Source organism: Anser anser (assembly GCF_964211835.1).
Source record: "Anser anser genome assembly, chromosome: 1".
In the NCBI taxonomy this organism is placed as follows: Eukaryota; Metazoa; Chordata; class Aves; order Anseriformes; family Anatidae; genus Anser; species Anser anser.
The window spans coordinates 113,387,466-113,402,313 of NC_139720.1; the positions used below are offsets into that span (position 1 = coordinate 113,387,466).

At 42.7% G+C, this 14,848-nt stretch overlaps 1 protein-coding gene across 5 annotated transcripts in view; it reads left to right on the forward strand.

The window, feature by feature from the left end:
* KCNE2 (potassium voltage-gated channel subfamily E regulatory subunit 2) overlaps positions 1-14,848 on the forward strand; it is a 112,405-nt gene that overhangs the window by 32,526 nt on the left and 65,031 nt on the right. The window contains exons 1-2 of one of the 5 annotated variants that reach the window (XM_083818221.1): positions 2,078-2,214; positions 2,781-2,827. The exons of the other annotated variants lie outside the window; for them this stretch is intronic. The gene's annotated coding sequence lies outside the window, so the exon portion shown is untranslated. Of the gene's footprint in view, positions 1-2,077; positions 2,215-2,780; positions 2,828-14,848 lie in introns of those variants that run through there. 5 annotated transcript variants of the gene reach the window in all.

A 14,848-nucleotide genomic window follows, 5' to 3' on the forward strand; every position in this document is an offset into this window, starting at 1 on the left:
TTCCACTGGAAGATTTGGAAGCTTTCTGGACATTGTCTGAAAGGCCATTCTGCTGACACGTATGCTGACTGCAAACCAGCCTCCTGGCTGCTGTCCCACCTGGGGAGGCAGAGCGGTGCCGTACCAGCGGCTGTCCTGCATGGATGACTTTGGGCAGCTCCCTGCAACAGTGAGGCTGTGCTGCTTTCACTCGATCCTCTCCACTGCAAGGATTTGCCCCTTTCAGTTTTGCAAACTGACACTTGGCAAGGGCTAAGGTTTACTGATTTTACTGCTTGGGAATCCACTAGATTGTAATGCAATAGCTTCCACTCACTCAGCACTCCTCTCCAGGCCTGTGTCCATGTTTGATGACAATATCAAGCCATCCTTACCTGCTCAAGGCTCAGACTAAGCCAGTTTTTCTGATCTTCTCCTTATATATAAACCAGAGGATCCGAGATTCTGAGATGAAATAGCTGGCACTCGAATAGGTGGAGCTATGCTGATGCACACAAATTAAAAAAAGCCTTGATAGAGGAACACTGCTTGCTGAAACAAGAAATGCTCATGTTTGTGGAAAAGCCTCAGTCTGTTCCCAAAAGAATTATCTTGAGGTTGGATGCTTTGGAAGAGGAGTCTGAATACAGAGTTAGATTTTGCCTTCCCCTCATCTGGGCGTGGGAGAGGATGTGCAGTTCTTGGTGCTTCCCTAGGATAACACATTGAAGGTTTGTTGCTGTGGTCCCAAATGTTGTCATCTGAGTCCCCTCTATATCCTATGATTACACATTGTACAGACCAAAAATGTTACTTCATGCAAACAAGCAAACGATCATGTGAATATCATCATTTTATAACACCTGCTGTCACCAGGAGAGCAAAGGGCCCTGAATACTGATGCCATACACATCCTCTTGCTGCAATCTCTTTGGCAGGGACTGGTTTATCAAGACTAAACCTTATCACTGTATATTTTGTATGCAGGAAACAACAGACATTATCCTGTAACTGCAGGTTTTCTTTGGTTTTGTCTTATTGGAAGGTGGACTTCCAATATATAGTTAATGAATATCTGTTTGTGTCATTCAGGATAAAACTCCTTCTTTGGAAATGAAGAAAATTTTTTGTTGAATTCAGATTGTGCCAAGTAAGACTGTAAAGGGTTTCCATCTATTTCCCATTCATACCATCTAGACTCAGCAAATGTATGTGCACTTTTTTCTAGGTGCATCTGAAGGCTTTTTGAAACATAGGTGAACAAAGTCTAGATTTTGCTCTTTCCTGTGCCTTTAGCGCTGCTGAAGTTAATGGGGTTACTCTTGTGTAACTCAGAGCAGAATCTGGCCTTGCAGATGGGCGTAGCTGTGTTATGAATTAGAACATGATACAATATGTAACCATGACAAATGCTCTATTAGGAGACCAAACCAAGCTTTGGTGCCAAACTGGTAATAATTTACCATCTGGCTGGTCACCTCAGGCTTCTCTGCAGCAAATTAAAAAAAGGAAGGACTGAGATTGTACATTTAATGCTAGGCACTGGCCTGCTCTATTTGCATAGAAATGTACGTGCAGGGCTAGCTGCAAGCTGACCGACTGACAGCTGGGGCCTTGCTCTGTAAACATCAAGGCAGCATTTTCGTGGTGCCTCTGTTCCGTGATGACTGAGGGGAAAGAATAACCTTGTAGCGATAAAGTCTATTTTAAAGCCCTTGTCCTTACCTGCCGACCATTCCTTCTGCTGTGGAAAGAAGGGTGCCTTTCGCGAAGGGTGAACTTCAGGGGAACAAGGCTGTGTTCATGTAGGCATCCATTTTAAAGCCTGAACACCAGCCCTGTTTGGTCTGGAGGATATTCCTGGAAATTCCAGAGCATCAGTGCCATGAAAAAAAATGACTTATATCTACGGGTAAACTGGGAATGAACCTATCCCACCTACAATACAAGTGATTTCACCTGCCTCTGATTTATTCCTTACGGTCTGTTCAGCTGATCATAACACACCCATTTGCTAACGGGGATTTGTGTTCCCTGCAAAACTGAGAACTTTTGAGAGCGAGCGATGAGAGAAATAAAAAGCATTCTTTTTGGCAAATGAAAGGACAAAATAACCCTGGCATTGCATGTGGCCTGGCTGAAGTTCTCTGTGCACTACCAGCAATCCTGTGGAGGTCTGGAGGAACTGCTGAGCTCTGTCCCACAGCTAGAGCAGGAGCGAGGGTACTTCCAAAGGTAAGAATTATTATTTTATGGGAAAGCTTTACACATTTTTCACACAGAAAATGAAGTCTCAGCAGTTTCAGCTGTGTGTTACAGGTTCTTGCTATGAACCTTATCCAGTGTTAGAACAATGTGTGCATACAGGAGAAAGGAAAAAGAAAAAGGAAAAAAGAAAATTAGAAGAGATGTTGTAAGGTGTCCAGTGTGAGGCTTCTTGTTGATCTTAAGCTGCTCTGCGATAAAGAGAGGGCTTCCCTAGTGGCAGCTTACCTGCCTAACAAGACATTTCTTGGAGCGAAGCAAGACCTCTGGGTGCTGGTTATGTGGGTTTTGGAGGCCTGTAGGTGTGAGCAACTGGGTGCTGCTGTAGGTACGTGCAGGAGCTCCCTGAACTGGATGTGCGCTGGAATGGGCCTTGAGTCTGGGCAGGAGTAAAGCAGAAAACATGTTTCAGCCTCATTCAGGTGCAATCAGGAGAGATTCAGAATTATGTTTTCTGTTGACTTGAATGGGCTGTTATCTTCAAAAAACTGTGGTGTTTCTTTCTTTCTTTCTTTTTTTTTTTTTTATAAACTCAGGAGCTCTTCCTGATGAGGTCCAGTAGTGTAACGTCTGGAAAAGAAAGGTAGTGAAACACCTGAAGCATTCACCTCAAGGTGGCAAGTAACAATTTGTTCACATACTTAATAACAGTGCCTGAGTTCTCAAAGGCAATGAGGCACCAGAATTTCTTTACATCGTCAGGGCATTGCTCTGCCTTATAATGCTGCACTGACCCTTGTTCTAGGTGTTTGGTGGGTTTTTTTTTCCTCTTTTCTTTTTTTTGGTATGTGTTTTCATTTAAAAAGCATTAAGAGCAACTTGGCAAAGTGATTTGGCTCGGCTACAAGCTACAATAGCTTAATCCAGGTTTTATTATACTGAGACTTTGTTATACAAAGTGAGTCACTCTGCAGTAAGAAGTGAACTTCAAGGAGTTTGAGGTTTTGCAAATCACAAACTAGTTTGGGATTTGTGAGTAGTGAGCCTTTTACCACTGTGGTATTCATCCATTTCTTTCTTCAAGGCAGTGGTGAATTAAAAACCCTGTGGCTAAAGCAAGCCCAATGTGTGAGGGAGAAAACACTTCCTCAGAGCTATGCTGGCAGAAATGCACGCCCTACATATGGTAGGTACGCTGTGTTTTTAGATGACAGGTTCCGTCTTGCTCCCTCATCTTTTTTTCTTTCATGTTCGAAAAAGACATGGACAGACTGGGGAGGGTCCAAAGGAGGGCCATGCAGATGATCCAATGGTTGGAGAACCTGCCCTATTGAGGAAAGACTGAAGGAGTTGGGTCTTTTCACCCTGTAGAGGAGAAGGCTCAGGGGGGACCTGATCACAGTTCTCCAGTGCTTAAAAAGTGGCTACAAAGGGGATAGATGGTCTTCTCAAGGAGAGGACATCTCCACATCCTCTTCCACATGCAGAGGACAAGGGGCAACAGGTACAAGATGCAGTGGGAGAGGTTTCACCTTAATATAAGAAATAATATTTTTGCAGTAAGAAGAGTTGATCACTTGAACAGCCTCCCCAGGGAAGTGGAGTCCCCATCATTGGAGGTTTTCAAGATGTGACTGGACAGGGTGCTAGATAATCTCATCTATATTCCCTTTTTCAGGAAAGGTTGGACCTGATGATCTTTCAAAGTCCTTTCCAACCTGGGCTGTTCTATCATTCTGATCTGTGTGTACTGATTCTTGTTATACCCACTCCTTGCTCCATTTTCATCTTTTTTTTTTTTTTTTTAAACAACTGGCTTTCTATTTCTCCCCACTTTCTTCCAGCAAAACACAAACTTAATAACATCCAAGTTTATCATGCACTACCAGCGTGCTCACATGGGTTCCAATAGAAGGGAAGCGTCTGACATCACAGAAAGGACATAAGGAAGGAGCCAGTTAAGTGAAATGGTCATGCCCATGGCTCGTGGCTACAGGAACAGAAACTGGGCAGAAGCTTAAATGTGTTCCCTGACCATACAGCCACTTCTAACTTGGTGTAAACCCACAAAACAAGCTGTTCCAGCAGATTCAGGAGTTCATCCTTTCTTTTGCAAGGGTGACACCAACATGGAGGAAGGAATGCTGACGAGTTTGGGTAGGGACCCTAGCAGAGTGAGCACCAGCATGCTGTGGGCAAGTGGGAGCTGTCTTAGTCCTGGGGCTGAGACATCCCGGCTGCTTCTGGCCAAGTCCCAATTTGTGCCGTTGTGGAACACCTGCTTGGGGATCCGTGAATCCCAGGTCTCCTCAGGTGCTGCTGTGTTTCGCTTCTTCCTGAACCACTCCCGACCAGCTTGATCCATCTCCCAGCCACTGAATGTTGCTGTGGCTGTGGTGATGGGGATTAAAAGACTCGGTTTTTTTCTATGGCTTATTTGTGTTCTCCTCCCGTGAGCCGAATAGCATGAGGTCCCTAAGCCTGCCACTGCAAGAGTTTTTTGCCAACCGCAGGATCATTCTCAGGCCCTCTTTTTACTTCTGTTTAGCATTCCCACATCCTTCATGAAGTGTCATGTCACATTCACCCAATTCCTTTAGCCAAAAACACAAACAAACCCCAAATAGAAAAAAGAGAAACATTTCACTTCAACTGTCCTAAACTGAAACATTCCCGTATTTGAAATTCAGAGCAACAAATAGTTCAGAGTGTGCTTGAATTTTATTTAAAAGAAAATTGAGTTGTCTCCCTTTTGGTCAAATTAAACATCTCACTTGGCCTGCAATGTTTTTCATCCTCAGTCTTTAGGTTTACTACAAATAAATACTAGAAAAGGTTACTATTTCAGATTGATTTGAAATGATATGATGATTTTATTATGATCTGCTAGTTAACTGAAGTGTCAAGAATATATTGCCATTCTTGCTTTGAGTCCTGTGGATAAGCCACTGCTGTATTTGTAAGAAGCCAACAAAAATCTCCTTTATTTCAGTCAGCTGCCAAAGCAGCCTAACATGCCTAGCCATCCTGTCTTATCTCTTTAAGTTTACAGGGAATATTTTTCATTTTCTATGTTGCTACCAAATGACCTTGCATTTTTGTTTTTCACCAGCTACCCATCTTAGTTTGGTAAAAAGCAAATAACTATCCCTGTGGAGCAGAGTGGTTTACATTATTGCCAATAGTCCGATGAATTTCACATACTACAGAATAATTAAAGAATCACTTTCAAGTTTCCACATGAGAAAGAAAGTCATCCGGCACTGGTCAGTCATAAGTTTTGGTACTTTATTTTTAGAAACTTCCATAAATCAAATTATTAATAAATAGAGGAAAAACAGACACAGCTTTTCTTTTTTGAATGTTTTATCATAGAGGGATTCACATACCACTTTTTCCCTTCAGGGAAAGAAGACAGTGTAGCCTTTTGTGGAAGGTTTTCTTTCTCAAGTTGTAAAAGATAGTTCAGCCTTGATTGCACACTGACCACATCTTTGAGGACTCTCATTCCAGGTTTGCATGAGGATGGGTTGTTCTTTACAGTGCAATTACTGTAGTTTTGTTTCACATATTTTTAAATACTCCCAATTCCTCTCAGTGGTTACTTACAAAATCCACAGCAGTGTTTTCTCTCTCCCATAGGTGATAGATGTCTTGACACCTTCTCTTGTGACCTTGCAGAGAGGAGAGAGTTCTCACTAGCTAATGCAACCTGTTGATATCAAAAGGCCTCCAAGAGTAACTGCAATTACTTAAGTTCAGTGACTACTGGCTGTACCAACAGTTGAACATATGCACAAGTGTTTTGCTGTGTTGTGGGCTAGCTCTGGATGGATTTATGGCTGGTAATTTGAGGAAGGCAATGTAAGTGTGAGGTAAGGTAATACCAGCTTGAATTCCTCATTTCTGAATCTCTCTTTCCAGGTCATGATTAAAAAGTGCTAAGCATTATGCAAAAATTCAGAAGCTATTTGAATTTATAGAGTGAGAGAATAAATAGCTCCCTCCCTTCCTTCCTGCCTTCTGAACCTCAGCTGCAGACAATGGAATTATCAACACAGAGCAATATATTTCAGGCAAATCTCAATTGGTATTACAAGGAGAGTGAAGGAAAGATCTAAATGGCAGAAAATGAAATACACTGTTAAACAGCACATGCTCTAACACTGACCTCTTAGGCATTGCTAGCCCTATATTTTACATGATGCTAGCTTTTATTACTTTTTCTTTCCTATCCTTTAGCAGCTCTGATCTTAAAATTATTTATTGCCCCCCCAAAATAATTTTTGATTCAATTTTTGTGAAAAAAAAAAAACAAACACAAAATATATTTGGCACTGGAAGTAATGTTTTACTGGGAAGCTAATATAGCTGTAATACTTGTATTGCTTAAAGTATATTGCAGTCATTTTTTTTTATTGTGTCAAAAAAGGCAGTCGTATCTTTCTTGACCAGATTTATTGTGCCATTTATTGCTCAATAATCTGTTATTTTCCAGATGTTCAGTAATTTATTTTTCTTGATATTTATTCCATTACTGCTAGATACAGTAGTCAGACTTACGAGGGGGTAATTTTGGGGACCATTCAATTTGTTGTTAATTGCTAGTCATTTCTGTTGTTTTATTTTTTAAGGCATCTGAAAGCCCCACCACGATCAGGGCCCATTGTAGAAAGCACAATATGTACATTTAGGAGGAGACAAGATCAAGCTGCCCATTGTAATAATAGAACCTCCTCTTTTATTGAAAATCTGTATTTTGCTTTCCTCTAGCACTGCAGTTCCTCCAGTCCCGCACAATGAAGGAAAAATTATTGGCATGGCAAATTCATTGAGTAACTCCTTTGATACACTAGCATGAACACCACACGGCTAAGAAAATGTGTTTGTATCTCACATAATCCCTCTCACATCCTTTCACAATAGTTTTTACTGCTTAGTGAGCATATAAAACATATTTTCTTACTGTTCCTAGTTAAACATGAATCGTAGAAAGGGAATTAGCGCCTTTTGGGGCATTTATGAATTCAGACCTACCCCTTCATCTGTCAGTAGATGTATTTCCCATAGTATTTCCTTACCTCTCTTAAGTTGTCAGTTCTGTTCATGTCTGACTTGGCTAACTTCACTGCATAGTGAGGGGTCTTGTTTCTGAGAGCTTGCCTGAGACCCTCTAAAAGCTTGAAATGGAGGGCACTGAAGGAGAACTTAGTTGTCCTAGTTGTGAGCCATAGGGTGATCGTGAAATATGAATGGCAGTGAAACACTGAAGTTAGTTCTGGTTGAGCTTTGTTCTGCCAGAACCAACACCTGATTGTTTAGGGTCATTCAGGAACCACCACAGCTGCTTGTGATGTGCAGGGCAGATATACCCCTTGTCTCTAACACCTCTCTTTAATTTTGCCTTTGTTTTTGCTTGATATTATGCCAGTTCCATATGCTGCTGGTGTCACCTGCTTGAGGAACATCCCCAGGTGACCACAGCTGGGACCTAAGCTAGACACTGAGAAAATTTCTCTGACATATAAACGTGGCTGTGAACTTCTGTGCCCTAATTTAGAGCTAGGGCCTAGGGATCCCATGCAGAAGCCATTTGGAGTAAAGATGCTATCGTCTTTTTCTCTCAAACTCATGTTTTGAAGCTATCACCCATTCTGAGATGCAGAGGAAGGAGGTCAGAACTGTGGTTTCCCAGCCAGCCACATTGTAGGAGAAGCCAGTTTGCCCAGACTTGTTCAGAACACCAAGCAGACAACAAGAGCTTCATGCTTGCTGCTTTTGATCAATGCTCTTTAAGCTCTAAATGTGGCATGCACCCTTTTCAGCCTGGCAGGCCGAAATAACCTTAAGCTGCTCAGTAAGCTGTAGCTTGCAATATCCAGAACAATCCCTCATACTCATGGAGAGCTCTTGGGCTGCTCATGCGTTACTCAGCCTGTGCATCTGGGCATGTCCATGTGTCCCAAGCAGCATCCAGAAATGGAGGAAGCTGCCATGAAATAGCTGCCTTTGGTCTACTTCTGCTGGAGCAGACTGTGAGAAGTATTCTCGTGGCAGAGGCCTGTGTTGGCTTCCCTCTTTCTCCTGAGAGCCTCTTGGAGTCAGCACCCGGGTGCGGTTGTAAGCCAGATGAATTTATCTGGCAGTGGTGGTAGCCCAAGAGATTTCATGGAGGCTCTGTGCCCCATGTGTCCCCAGTAAGATGTGGTGGGAAAGGCTAGCTAATACCCCAGAAAGGAGCCATGTAAATCTCCCAGGAGCTGGCTGTGAATGTTAAGAATTGTTCTGGCAGGCCATAGATCTTCGTATTCCTCTACTGATACCCTTGGTTGCCTTGGATTTCAAACCTGCAATGCCAACAATGTGGGCGAAAAAATACTCCTCCTGGATAAATTTGGTGTGTGTTGACTATTGCTTGGCAATATTTGCCAGTGGGACAATCACCAAAAACTAATGCCTGTCTCGACATCCCAGTTCTGAGGCAATTTCCTTAGATGCAGCATAACAACCTCCTCCAGTAAAGTGTCTCACTCCACCTCTGTTCATGCAGTTTGACCCAGCTTTAAGCCCTTTCTGGCATGGCACCTGGAGAGTATTTGAAAAATCTCTTGACTTGAAATCACATTTAGTATCTACATTAACCATGTTAAACAAGATGGCAAATGTTTGGGTCTTCTCAGGTTTCTTTTTCTGAAAGGAACCCAGAACTGAGAATTTCTTGTGGTCCAAGGAACATATTTTCCACATCTATAAATTTCACACAAGAAGTGGAGCACTCATGTAGCAGCACAAGTTTTGTTCCCCACAAGTTCTCAGTGGTGGTTTTGCATCCATAATTAAGATGTCTGTTGCTACCACATAACTTGTTATATTATCTGCTAATGACCCAAGTGTTTCATTTTTCTGACATGGAGCTCAAGGATATCAGCATTATTCCTTACAGAAGGCAAGAAACTGCGTGTGAGGCCTCAGAAATATGTGGGATTTGCCTCTCAGTAAGGCCTGTATTCAAAAGCTAAGATGGGCTAGAAAAGGGGAAGGAAAAAAACCGCTTTCCTATGTTGTTGTTAGGACCATAAATCAGAGTGACTGAATCATAGGGCTGAGAAAAGCTGCTGTTCCTTATTGACCCGGGTGGGTGGTAGTCTGAGATTTGGGTGAGACTGGCCGAGGTGCTTCCTTTGGTGACAAAGCTGTGAACAGATTCACAGTGGCCATGAGCAGCAGGGTTGAATCTCAATTAGCAGTGGTCAAAAAGGACAGCAGGAAATACTAAAACTAATAAATAAGTATTTAACTAATAAATAAGTATTTAGCTAATATGTAAGTATTCCTTTGTCTATTTCTTCCACGTCTTGGAAGCATTTATCACAGGGGAATATGTGCATCTAACTTCTCAAAGCAGACTTGCTTTCTGCTATATTGCCTCTGACATGGTCTGTGAGCATTTAGGTACCATTCCTGCCATAATGTTGTGAGTTGGATCTGCTCCCAGGGTTACTTCTTGCATTTTCAAGAGTTGGGTGTTGGCTAAAGGCTTTCTCTGGGAAATGTGTCTTGCAGTCTGGGAGCCTTTCAGCTAACCCCCCCTGGGCAATAGGTATTTTTCTTGCGTGGAGATCTGGAAATGTGTTCAAGTGTATGTTCCTTGATTTGTAGCACAATGCTCAGTGCCAAGTTCTGCATGCTTTTCTTGTCTCAAGCTGTTACATGTTGCTCTCTAAGGGTTTGGACTAATGTTAGTTTTTAATTCCCCCTCCTTTTTTTGTTTTCTTTCTCTCTTTCTCTCTCTCCCTAACCTGGAAGCACAACAAAATGGTTAGGAATATTCCAGACCTTTTTTGTTGATGTTGTTTAGTTACAAAGTCTATGCACATACAGTTTCAATACAAAAGATTTTCAAGTAATTGGTGATTAAGTCAAGAGCTGATTTATACATTTAGCCACCTGGGCTAGATATTGGCAGCAGCAGCTAATTGGGAGATTGCAAGGATATGACAAATACTATAGAGAGGTCATCTGCCTACTAAAGTCAACTCAAATTATAGTAACAGCAAATGATTAAATCGTAGCTTGCTTTCTAGACATGAATCCCACTCTGGCTTGGTATTCATGTACTATTTGCCTGGCTTTTTACTTTCAATGGTTTATAAACTTTCTTTTCCTTCCTTGAATTATCTGCTATTTTTCCAGGACTCTCAAAGCAACCAAAAAACTGTAAGGACTTTTCTGTTTGTTTGTTTGTTTCCTTGCTTGTTTGTTTGTTATTTTACATTTTTAGGCCTGTCTGACTGTAGCTGAAGAATCCAGGGTCAGTCGTATTTTCTCTGGGATGCTACACCCCTTTGATGAAACCTGTTATGGGTAATTCAACCTACAATATAGGAACAAGGACATATTAATTACTTAAAGTTCTACTAAAGTAGAGCAACTTATCAAGCCCTGCCCATGTGTTCTTTCTTGCCCTGATAAACAGGGGGTGGTTTCCCTGTACCTCAGTGGAGATGGGGCTAACTGACCTATGCTGGCTGTGGAGGAAGCTTGGTGTGTGTGCACAGTGTGTTACCAGACCAGCTGGAGATGCACACCTGAGTTTACATCTTGGTGACTGTTCCTGTTCATGTCCCCCCAGGTATTTTTGGGACCATCCTTTTCCCTGTTTCCTGCTCCTTCTTCCCACGCAGGCATCATGTGGCTGGGATCAGTGTCTTGGCCAGCTGTGGAGATCTTGTTTCTGGGCTGAGCCTTCCCTCCTCCCACCCCCTCTTGTCTTCACCACCACCTCATCTGTGTTGGCATCCTCAGGCTTTTCTGTGTCTCCTGTGTCTGAGGAGCTGACTTTCCTTGGTCTCCTTCCCACTCAGACCACTAGCTACCTTCCTTGCCTTCCCTGCAGAGCAGTGCTGTTGGGTTTGCTCTGACATCTCCCCTTCTCTCTGCCCAGGAGGGTGGGTGCTCTCTGAGGGAATGTGGTGGATGTCCTGGCCCAGCCGGGACAGTGCCCTACAGATGCGCTGCTGCCACCTCAGGAAAATCCATGCATCGCTCCATCTCCTTTGTTCAAGGGCTTTTCTTTTACAGCCATCCTGACAGAAAAGCAACAGCTTTCTCTGTGCTGTAAACCCACTGAACTAGCAATAACTCTTTTATAGTTTTGCTGCCCTTGCTGTTAACAGAGAAGTGTTAAGTGTCTGTATATTCTTACTTGGCTGCTGGCCACCCTTTCAAATTCTGGTGCAGTTTTTCTCCTGATATCAGGGCTTCTCCTTGTAAAAACATACCAGGTATATTGTGATAGCCTGGGTATGTTGGAATAGCCTTAAATTTTGTAATCACTATGACTTTTTAGGGTACTCCAGCCTTTGTTAATGGACTTATTGTTTCTTTCCATTGCAGCTGTCTCTCTTTAATATCTGCCAGTTGCCAGTCAGCCCTGTGCAACTCTCCAGCACCGACAGGAATTTGTTAGGTATTTGCTGGATTGGACTGAGAGGGAGGAACAGGAATGGTTGACAAGAGGGACATGCAGGATGCAAGGGACAGGCAGGAGAACCTGAAGTAGGTGGGTGGCCTGGAAGCTGCCTCTGACGGGGTAGGAGCCTAGCGTGGGAGAGAAAATATTTTGCTTGATTGTTTGTCTGTGCTGCCTGCTGATATTTTGGACGAGTCACTGAATATCTTCTCATGGTAGCAGTATGGTATGTGGGCCTACATGCAGCAGAGAGTGTGGGGAGGCAACTGACCTCTGAAATTGAGAAGGTCAGCCAGTGGAGGAAAAACAAGACCACTGTACTCCCTTCTAATATGGACGTAGAGCCATGTGGGCCAACCCAGCCTTATATATCTCTGAGACTATCAGGTGGTCCCAGTGCTGCCTTCTGTCACTGAGGATATGGCTAGCAGTACAGATACAGGCTAGTACTACTAGTATGGGTAGTAGTACAGGTTTGGCAGGGCCATTGGGAATAGCTCAATAACCCCATTTTTTGTGAGAAAAGCCCAGGCAATTTATGAACCTTTCGGCATTGAGGAGGCCTGTTCACAGCCTTAGGGGAAGGACAGACATTTTCAAAAGCCTGGAGGTAACTCTGGATATGTATTATCAAATGGATGGGGTGATTCCATGGAGATCATGACAAGTCCAGCTGGACATGAGGCCCATCCCTGTTTCCCACGCTTATGACCAGGGACTCAAGGAGAGGTAGAGCTTAAAGGGAAGAGGATCATGCTGGCTCAGTAAAAGTGGTAGCTCTGTCTTCCATGTGCAGATAAGTTTGAAGTTCTGGGGTCTTCATTTTCATTTCAAAAGTGACACTGTTTGACTACCCTGCTGCAGAGCTTTAATAAGATTGTAGGTGGGATTTGGAGTCTCTGCTGACTCACCTTGCAGAATCAACAGAAGAAAGGATCCATCAGTGTACTGCTAACAGCACTGTCCACTTCCCCTTGACTTACACCTTGTACAGGGAGCTTGGGGCAAGCAAGAACCAAGTTGGCTTTCGCATGTTCCCTGTATCTCAGCGTGCCGAGTCAAAGCACCCCCAGTGCTGTGTAGGGGCTGCTGCGAGGTTGGGTGAAGTAGTGCTTGGTTTTCATTAGCCATCCAGTTTGTCAACCATTTATACTGTCTTGTTTCTTTTGTGTATTAGCTGATGGTTTAGCTGGTCTGGCAGATAAACAGGAAATAAATGAGTAGTGACAGTCCCTCATGCACAAAGTATTGATCCATCTGTCCCATTTAACATAGCACAGAAGATGACTAACATTATAGCAGCTCACCTTCATTCTTAGATAGCAAAGGGATATTTCTGCTTATCCAGTGATGCAAAAGATCTCAGGAGATAAATATTTATCCTTATGACCAGGGTTTGCTGTTATTGCTTGCAATAAACTGAACTCTTTATTCTTTTGCTTGAGCTTCATGTACTTATTTTAGGCCTTTGTTATTGAGACATTGACAATTTTAGTAGTGTTAAATATGCTCAGTTGACACTAACTATGTATGAATGTGAGTATCTCATGCTTTCAAAATTCAGTTCTTAAAGTGACGTGTACATAAACAAATGCATACAGTGGAAAACAGTGAAGAAGAAGTATGTGAAAACTAGCTTCACTTCTGTTGCTAAGATCTGTATGCAGTGGAAGTGTTGGCCTCTCTAATTTATTGGTACCTGGAAATCTCACGCAAGAGATTATCTATGTGACTTTCATGATCTCTCCTATTCCAAAATAGATGCACTGGACTGTTGCAATGCAACTAGAAGTGATAAATTTGTGCATCACTCTGACTAATTCTTCGGCCAGAAGGACAAAGGGACTTAGGATGGAAGCACTTCAAAACATGAGTCACCCAAAAATGGTGATGATTTTCTCTTCATTCCATGCAGGATCTACTTTCTACTAGAAAGCACAAACATGGAACCCATAGACCTGTGTCTACAAGAATTCATCTTTGCTGGTTCTAATGGTTGTGTTTTTCCAATACCAGGTGTTCCAATATTACTGGATTTTATCCAGTGTTTTTGGAATATTTGAAAACTAGTAAATTTCCATCATACTGAAATAGTTGTGATATAACTGAAATTCATTGATTTGGTTAACCAGCTCTAACAACAACAATAAAAATCTTGGTTCTACCTGGGTAGTCCAAGTTAATCTGATGGAAGCCATGCAGTGAACATGTTATAAGACAAGAAAAAAATAGTACTAATATTCCTCATCTCTGTCAGGATTCGAGGAAGAAATCACTTAAGTGATCCAGGCCCTCAACTGAAGAAGCTTGTATTGGAATAGCTCATAAGGAGACAAGGTTGTAGAGCCAGATACCATGAAATCCAAAATCGTTTTGCTCCCAGTTGCAGTGATTAGAAGAGGACTGGAAGTTTCTTCCCACAGTTGCTTTCAGGGTTGGCTGGCCCATGGACAAGACCTGTGTGATCCAAAGCCTGATGGTTGAGTTACTGGCTTGGCATGCAGGAAATCTGGTTTCAAGTCCCTGCTTTGCCTGAAGCAGCGCTGACGTTTTTCATTCCAGACCTTTACTGCGCTTCAATCTGGGTGACTTGAATTTAGGACTCCATGTGCCAAACACAGTACCACAACCATCAGGGTATGGAACATTCGTCTTGAAATGGAAACATTTCCATTAAAACTGTAGCGTTGCTGACAAAGCGACCTACTTAGATGAAATGGCATTCGCTTGTTGAAGGTCATTCCTTAGACGAAATGACTTTCTTGAGAACAGAACCATTCAGGAGTTGGTACTCGCTAAAATACAAATGCACTCTGGTCATACCCTTTGCCCTGCTGGAAGCTGTGAAGAGAGTGAAGACCCAGGTGGGAAGAGCTCTTTACACTGAGATCATCCATGGCCCAGGATAATTTTTTAAGAGGACAAGCAACAAGCAACTATGAGTCGAGTGATCATCTGTTTCTAGATCCAGTCCATTAACAAAGCCTTCCCTTTGAACAAAGGAGCAGGCCGCCTCACTGTTTATAGCTGTGCAGGCTGGCCAACCTGCAATAGGGTAGCCTACTAAAGTGGCAGATAGATGAAATGGAAACAAAGCTATTTTGTGGTGAAATTCATTAGTACAACTTGTCTGTCCTAAGAGTAAATCATCTCTGGACAGATCCTGAAGTCCTGTCTCAGTGTGTTTTGGTT